The sequence below is a fragment of the Manacus candei genome, unplaced genomic scaffold (assembly GCF_025592945.1).
Source record: "Manacus candei isolate 608988 ecotype Guabito, Panama unplaced genomic scaffold, ASM2559294v1 h1tg000023l, whole genome shotgun sequence".
Classification (NCBI taxonomy): Eukaryota; Metazoa; Chordata; class Aves; order Passeriformes; family Pipridae; genus Manacus; species Manacus candei.
Window position 1 is genome coordinate 267093 of NW_026138071.1, and position 13404 is coordinate 280496.

Consider the following 13404-nt stretch of genomic DNA (forward strand, 5'->3'; position numbering starts at 1 on the left):
AATATATGAAGTGAGAATTAGGAAAAGCTGAAAACTGAACCATGTGAGATACTCCAGAATCTCCAAGTATAAATCTTCCTTATACAGACATCAATCAAAGCAGCACGACTGGAAGAAGCCCCAGGGGGTTTGTGAAGTTGAGTTTTGACTAAAGATGGGTATAACTAATATGGGTCAAAGCTTGCATTCAGTGGATAAGCACTCAAAGTTTGTCAATTTATTCCTATTTACTGGACTGCCAAAATTTGGCAGGACATACCAAGAAAATAATCTCTATTATGTTACTTTTAGAATTTCCTGCTTTGGTTCATCTTGGAAATGCTCCAAGATCAGCTTTCTTGTGATATTTTAGCACTATTTTTTAATTTCTCACTTATTTGTACTTTGACATTCATTTTTCACTGGCTGAAGCCTGAACTAAAACTTCTGTAGAGATGGCAACATGAGGCTGGCTGAATTGGATACTAAGGTTAGAAAAGAGCTTGAGCACTGGGAGATATAGGAATTTACTGCTTTTATCAGAGTGACGTCAGCTGAGGAAATGGGACTGGAATAGTTTCACAGCCAACAGCAAGGTCTGGGAGAAAAGCATAGCCTAAGCTTATGCTTTTGTATCCAAAATAATGACGGAGATGTAACAGCATGGCATTCACTTAGGGACTGAGCATCTCTGAGCAAGCAGGTGAGTATCTCACCACTCAGACTTCTGGAGATAATCTGTTTCAAAATTCTCTTGAAACACTCACTCACACTAAACAAGGTGCTTCTTAGGCACCCTTTAAATGCCCACATATTTTCCCCCAAACTCATCACTGTGCAATGCTATGCATGGCTGTGCTTCTCTCCAGCTCTTGCCATTTGGAACCACCTTCCCATGTCTCCACCTCCCTGATACTCCATCTCTTCAAATTTTTGAAAACATTTTCATTCCCCTCATCCTGCACCCCGGCGTTCTCTTTTGCTCTGGCTATGGTTAGTGTTAATTGCTCTCTAAAATACCTCTCACACAACTGGCTTTTGCTGTATTTCAGCTTGAACTGACACCTTGGCTGGGCCTGTGTATGCAGTAAAGCATGGGGCGTTCATGGGCTGTATCATGCAATACAGATTAGAAGTTGGGTCAAATTCAGAAGCTAAATTGTTGCTGTAGGGCATTTTTCCTCCAAGAATGGTCTATTGGTACCAAAGATTCCAGCACTATGTCTTGTTAGTGGAGTAACACTAAGCCAAAGACTGCAACAATAGCAAAAAGCAGTCCTATCAGGTTCATTATACTTTTCCTATGTGGACATCCCTCAGTGTCCAAGGACCTTCTCCAGACTTTTTCCAGTTAAGAGCAAATCAGAAGACTAGAAGACGTTATATAATGTGTTTCAGCAGGCATACCTACATACATGCACCTTCTCTCCGTGTTCCATACAGATGTAGTGTGGATTAATGGCTGAAAGATGGTCAAAGAGAATTCTTCCAGATGCTGCTAACTAGTGTCTCAAGTGACACTTCACTTGTGTCAGTGAAGTTTTTGTGAAGTAGCTTCCAGATTGCAAACTTCTTTTGTAGTATGTCTTGAGCTGGTGGAAACAGACATTTTGAATTTTGTTTTCACGGTGAGGTTGATGACAGAGGCAGGTTTTTTACATCTGAGGGATCTCTTCATGCATTAGGAGCACTTGAAAAACGTAAGTCAGTCTTTCTCCAGATATGTCTGTCCCACTGACTAATGTTGCTGGCTGTGGCAGGACACCAGTATTTGAAAACCACATTCCCATTTATGCCCTTGGCTTTTCACAATTTTTAAGATTCTATCTTTGAATTCCATCAGGAAATACATACACTGATCCTGCTTTTGGCACCAATTAACTGTGAGCTATTTATTTAGCCAGAGTAGGAGGGGCAAGAGGACTTGGTAGAACAAGCTGTTAACATGAACAGTATTTTATCTATTTAAATTCAATATAGGGTGTCAAACAAAGAACATCTTAGTGTAAAGTTCTGCTTCTGTAACAGATTAAAAAAATATAGGTTTTAATGATGTTGACCAAGCACAGCTCTTAGGACTTTTTCCATTGCTCACTGAAGGTACTGGAAAAACTCTCTCTAACTTTAATAAGATCAGTCCCAGAAAGACGAGGGAAGTGTTCTGTGAGGATTAATTCTCCTACTTAAAGAACCTTCCCCTCAGCAAGAATTCCTTCTGAACACAGAATTAATGGACCATTTTCTTCATTCTATAGCTTTAAGAAAGATAACTAAAAGAATAGATTAATTTGGGAATACTTGGGGAGTTACCTGAACTTCTAACATATCAGTGAAGAACTGTATTCTCTCCTGTTCCTCATCTATAGGTTTAGTAGAACCTGAAAACTGCAGATACTTGTTTAAAGAGATTGATAATTTTTTATTAAAAAAGTTTAATAATTTCAGCACACTTTTAAAAATTATGCATTAGGTTGTTTTTTAAATCATTAGTGTTTTCCTGTTTTCCTTGTTTCAATGAAATGAAAAACAGTGACATAAGAACAAAATAAGGGTCCGATCTTTGTGTTTTGTAATGAATAATAAAGTGTTTTTAACCTCTTTAGGGATTTAACACCACGTTAATCCTTTAATCCCCAGAAAAACCAATTTTGTTGACATGAAAAGGGGATATTTAACTTCATCCAATTAATTTTCTTCCTTGGAGGTACCATGATTATGAAGATTAGATTAAATAGATTCATTAGAATAACCTTATTTTATAGAAAGTGGTACTTTTTCCAGTAGACAATTGTATCAGAAAAGAAAATTTTACCTCACAATTATGCTTAATTTTCCTCAATATCAGAAATGCCAATACTTTGAAACCCAGAAAACTCTACCACTTCTTTAATACTAAGATATTAGGTATTGGGTCTTCTTTTTAACCATATTTGATTAGAAATGGTAGAGAACAGAATACTCCTTTGCCTGTCTTTGCTCTATGACTTTTACTATTTTGGTCATCTTCGAAGTTTTACCTAAGCAGTGAATCATTAAAGCAACTATTCTGTGTTGATTTTCCAAATGCGTTGCACATGTAAATAGAGACAGATTTTTCACTTTTTACTTAAGCATTTGCAGAAAGGTCAGGTTTTCAAACATGTTTTGTGGTACTTCAAAAGGAAAAGGCTTTTTTGAAAAATCCTGCCTTATGGTTTGCTGTCTCTGGAATGAAAAGTCTATGCATAAGAGTGAGGAAGGGTGGTTTTATGGTTAAGACATCAAAGTGAGATTTGTAAAATCCAGATTAAATTCCCCACTCAGCCGTAGACTTGATGTGCAGTTTTGGTCAGGTCACTTGACCTTACATCTTCCGCTCAAAGTGGGTAGATAATACATCCTTTCTTCTAGCCTTTTTTTAGTTGCCTTTTCAAACTGGAAGTAGTTTGGGGTACAAACTGAGGCCACAGTTCAATGATATAATAAATTTGCTTTCTAGTACTGGATCAAACATTTTGTGACTGAATGAAGCAAAACACCGAGCCTGGATAGACTTTCTCTGTTAGGCCAAAGCTGTCACTTCTGGTGACTTTGTACCAGTGATCTTTATGCTGGATGAGATACCACTGGATGTATTACTCAAAAACTGTGGTTTATAAAGCAGTTTAAGCCAAAGAAAGCCCTCTCCTTCTCTGTGTTAGCATTAACAGGGGACAGCTGTGCAGTTGGCTGCATCAGTGAGCTGATACAGCTCAAAAGGAGTCTTACACACACACACACACACATCCCTCAACCCCAATGGCAATTTTTTTGCTCACAGCCAAATGTGTGATCCTGCTGACCTGGGGTGGAGTTAATGTGGTTTTGCATGATGGAAGTGTGGAGAAAGACAAAGAAGGAGATAATTTAATTTTTTTATTCTGAATTCCACCCAGAAACTAAATTGAAAAAAACTTAAAGTCAGGACTTCAGAATATTCTGCTTATGTGGTATTAATAGGGCTGTCTGCATTACAAGTCTTTAATTACATGAGCACAGACTATACAGTGGAATATCATTCTCACTAATTCACATTACTCAATTAGCAGAGCACTAAGTGCTCCTGTCATCACAAGATTTTTTGAGTTTGTTGCACAGAGTTTCAAAATCATTATTTCATGCTAAACATGAATGTTCATTTTCAGTGGCAAAGCAAACCAGATTTAGCATCTTTGAGTAAAACACATAGGCAGTAAGTAACACTGTATTGCAGTGATATGCAGCCTCATGAATCTGACTAGTGATACTGCAATCAGAATATTTCAGATTAGGAAGTTTTCATCATCCTTCAACAAAGCCCTGCTTTATTCACTGTACTGAGCCCTAGGAGTGAGTTAGTGTTGTGCAATCAGTGAAGCTCTTCTCTGTGCAGAACCTCACCCCATTTTTTTCCAACGCTGGAAGGCAAATGACAGAGGCAATGGAGCAATAGTAGGAGAAGCCACATCCTGTGGTTAAGCTGCATTCCATTCCTGCTGCTGTCTCACAGTGTCTGCCCTATAAAACTGGGCAGATCCTCAGTCTTGGCACAGGTGGACCTTTGGGATGAGTTTCTCATCATTTGGGTGTCCATTACAGTTTATCTGTGGACAAATTTAGAGAGATGTTGAGTTCTTACAGGTGTAACAGGAGTCAACTTGAGCTGTGATTTGAATGCAAAAAGTGCAGTTGCAATCTGACTACTCAACAAGAAGACTGAAGAATAAAAAACCCAAACAAACTGATTTCAGGTAGATGGGATTGGTGGTAGCTCCTCTGTGCCTCCATTCTGCAGCTGTAAAATGCAGATAATGACATCTGTTCTGCTAAGTGTTATGAAATGCAGTGGGCTGCATGTTTGTGAAGCTACTGGTTACTCTAAAGAGTGCAACACAGAAACAGAGTTAAAAGAAAAACAACTTTTTACTGGGTGGATGGACAATACCATTGTGGGGCTGCATCAAATAAGTAAAAAGACTTAACGAATAAAACTGAAGCCCATCCCTGCATGCTGATATTGTTGCAGTCCATGTATGTGCACATGCTGAATCACATGTCATTCCCAGTATTTTTAGAGCTTGATTCTGTCTCCATGGTGTCCTTTAAGTGTTATTTGATAGTGGTTTCAGTGCATCAGTTTGCGCGTATCGTTGCTCTGATAATGCCAAGAGGCTTTTATCACAGATTGTTGTGCCAGACTAAAACCTGAGCTGTAGCAGGGATGAAGAAGTTGTGGTGCAAGTGGAATCAGTGAAAGCTGCTTCCCTATGGGCCTGTGCCTGCAGTTGTACTCGCTGATGTGAGACCTATTCAATGGTTTTCCAGCCCTGGCACTCACAATGTCTCTTGCCCATATGGCTTCTCCCATAGCTAAATAGAAAATAAATTCAAGCTGTAGTCTTACCTTCCACAAGGGAACTAATAAAGTCTCTCACCCTTCTCAGCTGCTATGAATATAATATATTATTACATTTATTTGAATAGAATAGAAATTGTAGAAATTTGTAGAGACTCAATACCTACCATTCTCTCAAATTTGGCTGACATTGCCTAGCAGGCTAAAAAATCATTTGCAAAATGAAAGGGTGAGGGAACATTCAGACGTGACATGATTGCATAAGCTTAATTCCCTTAGGAGAAAAGGCAAAAAGAAACATGCAAAAGGCAGAGATTCCCTCTCCACTCTGCCAAACCATTCATCAAAGGACTTGTGGTCTTAAAGCAGGAATGGATCTTACCACCAATCCTACAGCAAGGTGATCCCCAAGTTGCAACTTTTACAAGAGTGTGACCAAGGGACAAAAAAATCAGATCCACACATCCAGGCTGGTATACTTTACCCGAAAATGAATATCCATAAATTCAAAACTTGGAAGTGAGTGTGAGTCTGGCAGTCTGGCTAAACTGCTTCTCCATGGGCATGTTGTTGTAAGCATTTCTTTTCTAGAACTCCTGCTGTGTAACAGCCTTTCCTCATTTTAATCTTCTAAACTTGTCTCAGAAGGCAGATAGGAAAAAAGTATTACAGCAGTGTGTGACCCTTGAAATTTGCTTCTTCCTACCCCCCTCCCCAGAAATTCACACTTATATTGTAGGAGACAGAACTCTATTGTCTCAATTCATTCAAGTGGTGTAGATGTTTCATGCTCTAAAAGGAATGTGCATAAAACATTATGCACATTCAAAAATATATTTGCATCAAAATAGAAGAAATTTCTTGAACTTTTTTTTAATAACTAATGAGGAGTGCCCAAATCTTCTAAGTGAAATCTTGATCCCCAGGACTCCTTTAATGTGGAATGTATTGTTCATGAAGAAGATGCTGTGTATGAGGAAACAGAACAGAAAGAGTACTCTCCATCTATTTGTACTTTGAAGAGCTTTAAACAATCTCCAGAAATAGAAACAGCACCTGCTAAGGGCAGAGGTATAATTGTTTACATGCCCTCAAGCATTGCTTTACTGCACCACTTTTCATCTTGTGCTCAAAAGGATTAACAGCTAAACACTGAGGATTAGAGTGGTGCAAGGTTAAGAAAAAAAAGGAGGAGTTTAAAAAAAGGAGATCAGAGCCGGCTGAGCAGACAGGAGTAAGGCAAAATGTTTATTTGCAATAAATTTATGAGTCCAATGGCCAATGGGGGTGATCTGACCTCAAACAGGGTTTTTTTTGGTAGAAATAATTGTTTCACTTATGGGAAAACCATAAGGACTCCCTTAGTAGCTGATGGTGGGCACTTTGTAAAAATGAAAGGAGCAGTCTCAACCCAAGTCAGCAAAACATTGTGGTTGCTGTCGGGGCAGAGGGTGGAACAGACACAGTCAGCTCATCCTCTGCTGGTCCCACATGACTATGGGAGGTGGCATAAGGAAGCTAAGGCTTCCAAACCTAGATAATTCCTATATTGGGAATACTTATAGGAGTACCTTTTTCTATGCTTTTAACTTAGCTAGTATCTTCCTATAGAATCATACAAATATATGGTGTTACTGCAATGGAAGAGTTACAGCTTTAGCAGCCAAAAAAGAAAGAAAAGAGTAAAGAAAGTGTCTCTGCTGATGGAGTGATGACAGATTATACATTGCAAGGTTTGGTCATAGCCATGTCAACAGCTAGGTTCATTTGAGTCCTTTGACACAGAAGTGCTAGTGAACCTTTTTTTATTAATTAAATAAGTTTCTTCAAAGGAAAAAATATCTTTTCTCTACCAGTTAATTTCCTTTGCGTGTATGCTTTATTGGAAAGAAATAACCAATCTGTTACCCTGTAATTAATTGGATTACAGAATAATTACAGTCTTGTTTGCTTTCTGCAGATTACATGGTAATTATATTTGGTATTACCATGAAAAACCAAGAATTTCTAACTATGTCATTACATGGTTATTTCTACAATACAATACAACTGTTTAATTATACATGCAGTTTCGTTATTTCAATGGAAAAATGATTAAAATAATGCCAATGCCTCAAAGTTTTGAACAAGTGCCAGCATATTATATAACATTTATAGTATCAGTAGGCATTTGTGTGTGTGTTTGCAAGTATGTATTTACATACACAAGGCTCTCATTCGTTCTTCCAGTCTCTCCTTTGTCCCCGAGGTATATGATTCAAGTTTTTGCAATAGGTTCTAATACTCTGTTTGATACAGGGCATATCAGTCTTCAGTATGCACAGAAAAACTTGGTCCAGAAGCCATGAGTCTTTTCCCTAGTTCTAAAGTCTATGTAGAATGACAAAGATGAAAACAAAAGATGAGTGTAGAATAGATACTTCAAGCTGCACGAGCTTAGTTTTGACAACATTTCTGTATTTGTCAGATTATTTGTTGACGTAATATCCAATTGCTGAAGGACTGAGCTCTTCCAGCCTTTTTTCCTGAATTATCCTCTGCTGCTAAATAATCTTCTTTAGTTGGATCTTGTTAGAAAGAGTAAGATCATCAGTGCCACACATTCCCTGTAATGAGAGGATAGAGCCAACCAGATCCAATAAAGTTCAATGTCTATCTTTTCCAGCCACGCAGAAAATCCATGTACAGTAAAATCTACTCTTTTAATGCTTGGGTCTAGCATTCAGAGTCCTGGTTTGTAACAGAAGCGTGAGTGGCTGGCAAGTCTTTTCTTATCACCATTTCACGCCTCGCTGATGTCTGATGAAAGAAGTAAAACAAAACCATGAAAGAATTTGAGAGACAGTAAGAGTAAATATCTTTTCTCTATGTGGTGACCTCTACGTCAAAGCAGGAGTAGGTACAAAGTAGAAGTAGTTTGCAGTGACTCAATCATAGATCCTTCTAAAGAAGCAAATTAATAACTGAATGAGTCACATGGGGAGCCTTGGGCTCATGGGAACCCCTGTTTTTTGGAAGAGGTACTACTGATGAAAGTTCTTCCTCTGCAGAGAGATCAGAAAACCAAACAAAGCCACAATAAAAAAGTCCAGAACCTTTGCACCTTTTCCAAAACTGACAAAACACACTACATCTTCCAGCACACCTTTTTTTCCCTATATTGCCCCAGGCATGAAGAAAGCAACTTCCATCATCAAAGCCATGCATCCACCAGCATAATGTATATCCAGTTAATACAACTATGGAATAACACAGAATTTAGAAGCCTCAGAAAGACTACCAATATAACCATCATCTAGGTAATGGTAAGTGCCATATGATGTCTTTATGTAAAGCTGCAGGGTTTTTCCAATGTATATTATTAAGGAAATAAAAAATTCAGGCATTGATATATTGTTAAAGTTAGTGTTAAATCTCACAAAAGGACCAGCTAGGATAGGACTAAGTCAGATCTAATACTATTTTTATTTTCCAGACAGGCAATACTGTATATTGTTTACTTTAATTGGCCATGAAGTATTGCTTACAGACCATTGTCATGTTGGGCAAGTTGATGTGGAAAAAGGGAACTAAGAGATACTTCTGATCACTTTGTATGACAAGAAGATGTGGGTGGAATACAGACATCTGGAAGACACACAAGTTGGCATTTAAGCTGTGACTTGGACTCAGTAGGAAAAATACAATAGGTTGGGAAGATCCTTTAAAGTAAATGCTTCTGTTAGATACAGCTGTGACAGATGAATCAAAGGATGGCTGTACAGTGTGGGTCAGAGAGGCTTTTAGGATGATATCAGAATCACTGCTGTTCTCCATCTTTATCCATTCTGGATCTGGTCATGCGAGTCATTTGTGCCTTTTAAATCAAGGGAAATCAATGGGAGTTCAGTCTCCAGGGGTCTTGCAAGACTGTGCCCTGAGGAGAGGTATATTTTATACTCCATCCAAATTAGTTTGAATTTGTTCTGTCTGGCAGTAGATAGCAATAGCTGCCAATGCAATCAGTGTCACTTGCTGCTGAAGATATAGCATGAAAACTCTGTCATTGGACAAGACATTTTGCATCTTGTTCCTGTTGCAAAAAGCTGATTTCAACACTAGAAAATTCAGCAAAGCCATTTCCCCAGGTTTAATTGCAAGGTCCCTCAGTGTGAGCATAGAGCAAGCCAGCTTGATAACCTTATTCACAACCCTGAAACCCAAAGGGATAGTTCACTGTTACCAAAGGGTACCTGGATCCTGTGGCTGTATATTAAAGTGCTTTTATCAAAATGCAGTTCTACTGTCGAGTTTCTCTAGATGATAGTTCTGGGATTCATATAAAGATAGTGAAATTCATAAAAGAAAGAAGAACATCAGAAATGAAGGTTGCTTATTAGTCATCATCCAGGGAAGATGAAGTGAGTGATTAAATTTTGCTACATCATGTTTCTTTTCTGAGTTGCTGTCACAGAGGTTTAAGCACAGTGAGAGCTGCAAAAGCCTCCATGCTCAGTTCAAGTGCTGTTCTGTGTTAGCATCATTATGTGCTCTAGTTAAGCATTTTGTTAACTTCAGTGTTGACAGACAAAACATTTTTCAGGTAAGTACAACTGGTAAATACAGCACAGCTTTAAGACTGCGAGAAAATACAGTTATTAAGCTATCTTAATAGAGGAAAAAAAGAGCCATTATTTGCTGTCATTATGTACTGTTTGCTAATTATGCTTATCAGGTGATAAAAATGAATAAGTTAATTTAGGTTTTTATTGTTCTGCATGAAATCCTCAGAGATTCTTAAGGAATTCATTCTTCTTCCCACTGTGCCTTCTCTCTCACTACCTACAGCATCATACATTAAGGACCAAGATACAAAGCTGATAGCAACTGTTAGTTGGTTTTAATTGATACTGTTGATTTCTGTCCATAGTGGTGGACTTGTCAGTGCTGGGTTAATGGTTGGACTTGATGACCTTAAAGGTCTTTTCCAACCTAAATGACTCTATGATTCCAAATTTGCAAACAACAAAGCCACAGGTATTCCTGGGAATCAGGAGAGTCATTGTGCAGCTGAGCAGTAGCTATCCACACCTTAGCTGAAAGCTTCATGTACAACCCATCTTTACCCAGGAAACAGTTACTGATGCTTTTGCTGCTGTTGCAGTATGTTCATGTGAGATATGAACATCTGTGGACCAGGGTACTGACTCTTTGTTGCTACTTTGTGAAGGTAGAGGCAAAGGTACTGGATATTTTCTGGTTGTTCCCAACTCAGTCAATGGATGACATTTCAGTGTCACCCTCTTATCAGTTTTTCTATTTTTTCATCCATAAAGTGCTTTTCCAGCTTCAGGTGAAATGCTGTGTGCAATGGCAGCAGACATTATATATATGTATATATATGAAAGCATCGTTATTAAAGGTAGACCACTGTCACCTATATGCCCTTGGTTTGACTCATAGATGTAACATCTCTGCATTAACTTTCTTCTTGAATTTCCTTGTGAATGAGAGGAGAAGGAGAATTAGTCGTTTGACTCCTGGAAGGAGAGATTTCATGACTGTGTTGGAGTTGCTTTGGGAGCCTCTGAGAAGGGAAGAAGTTCAAGTCCAGGCTGTCATGAAATCCAAAGGCAGAAGGCCATCTCCTCAGATGGTTTGAATCATTGTACAGCAGAATTGTATCAGTAGTTTGCTGGCATGTTCTACCCCCATTTTAGAGAGAAATATGTTTTAAATACTCTACTATTACTGTGGTTTCATTAATGAAATTCCAAGTGAAAATGAAACACACATTTATTTACAGAGTATGGCCTGTTCACAAGCAGGGAACATATTACGGTAGTAGTAGAACTTAGAAAAAGCTACAAAAGTGTTTTCAGATCTTCTCATGTTTTGATTCAATCAACTGTAGAAGTACAAAGGGTGTTTATGTTTGTGAAATAGAAAAAGCTGTATACACTTGGATGAATAGTAAATTCTGATGAGCTTTCTTTTGTTCAGCTATTTAAAGTATTTATAGAACCTATTTGCATTTAGCTGGATGATTCTAAGAATTTTCATTGTGTATTGAAATGCCAATTCTAAATCACAACTACATATTGGAGCAATAATATACAGTGCTTTTTTCTTAATGATTTTTCATTTTGTGCTTGAGCCAAGTATCTATATGGGTTAAAATCTATAATTCCCAGAACTGATAGACAATTCAAAAGGCTTAACAGACTTCATGCATCACTTGCTATTGAAACTGTATATCTAGAGGAAAACGAATATATTGACCTTAGAAGGCCATTTACTGTTTTTTTTTAAATAAATCCATTGCTTTTAAGTCTATGAAGTTTTCATTTTGGTTGTTAAAAGAGAAACATGGATACTGTGAGCATTTGGGCTTTTTGGGAAGCCCATTTTCAGATCCCAGAATAGCCTCTGTGTTTGATCTAGAGCTAAGTATTAGTTCCAATGGGAGCTCTGAAAAAATACCTATTGTTCCTGTGGTTATATTTATTCCCTCTAGGATGCCACCACCTAACCATTTCAGAGGTTTTCTTTTATTTTGATCTCTGTGTGTAACACAACTTTTGAAGAGAACAACAGAAGTTCTTCCTGTTTCCCACAGTTACAAACAATTATTTATTCAGGACTGAATTTTAAATGCACTTAAGTCCTTCAACAACCATCATTCCATCTGTCTAAAATGACTGGACACTTCATATGGCACCTTGGGGCAAAGAATAGGAGGGCAGTGATACATTTTTGTATCTCTAAGATTCTCCTCTGATATATCAAACACTTAATTCACTTGATGGTGAGATATTTAAGCTCCATGTTGCAGTTGTACATCACAAGATTTTTAAAAGCATTGAGAGCTTCAATAGCTACAATAAATGTTAAAATACCAAACATAATCTCAGACTTGGGAATCTTAAAGGTGTTATGACTATTTGATCAAATCTTATTGGGTTTCCTGTAATAAATTAGTAGTTAGTGATCTTAGTTACAACATAACTGGGAATAATAGGGACATGAAAATTCTGGAAAATGTTTTCTATGAGCAAGCTTTAATAAATAAAGAAATAGCATCCCTATGGGAATTTTGGAAGGTTTCTTCTCTGATAATGTAAAGTGCAATAGACATACTAATAAATCTGATATCTTGCAGAAGATGCCAAAGCCCTTTCTTTCCTGGATTCTGAAAAAATAAACCTCATTAGAAGAATATTTAACTTAAGGTGCCAAGATTCAGATTTAACTTATATTCAAAGAACTGCACTTAAAATCACTCTTCAACAGCAAACAAAAATAATAGGTAGAAAAGGGAAGAGAAAGAAACCTCTTTTCCCCATGTGCATGTGTGATGATCAACAGAAGACATGTCCAGTACCACCCTGGGACATCTCTGTGTGGGGAAAAAAGTGATTTTTCAAGGTCAAGCCTATTGTCCAAGAACCAACTCTAAAAATGTGACTCAAAAGCATCTTTGCTATCAATATTGAAATCGAAGGTGGATGCTCAGACTGAAAGAAGTAAACTCACAGTAATAGGATTAGGTGAATTTCCACACATACTCTGGCTCATGGTGAGCCTAAAATGAGAGAATCTGGAGAGCCTAGAGCACACCAGCATTATCCTATTGTGACCTTCACAGCTCTGAAAGGGAATGAGAGATAGAACCATTCATAAGGTGTCCAAGGCCAAGACAGAATTTCTAAGGACTGATCTCTTGACAGAAGCTGGTGCTCTCCTGCAGTGAAAAACATGTAAGACAACAGCAGATGTTGGTTGATTTTTGACTCCAAGTACCAGAGAAGCACTTAAATACATTTTTACCTTTAAGCAAACATTGATGTGATTTCCTGACAGGACATTTTTCACAACTGAAAAAACATCTTACCTGATGGCTGCATCAAAGCACAATCCCTTGTTCACTTACAGACATGATGGAAAACATTGACTCATAGGGGACACTTGAGGTCACCTATAGTCTGTCATAGACAGGAGGTAGGTCCTATTAATTCTTCTTCAGTAATTTTTTTTCTCATCATAAAATGTCTGTTTGCATCAGTTCACTGGCACAGTGAGTAGCTTTCTTC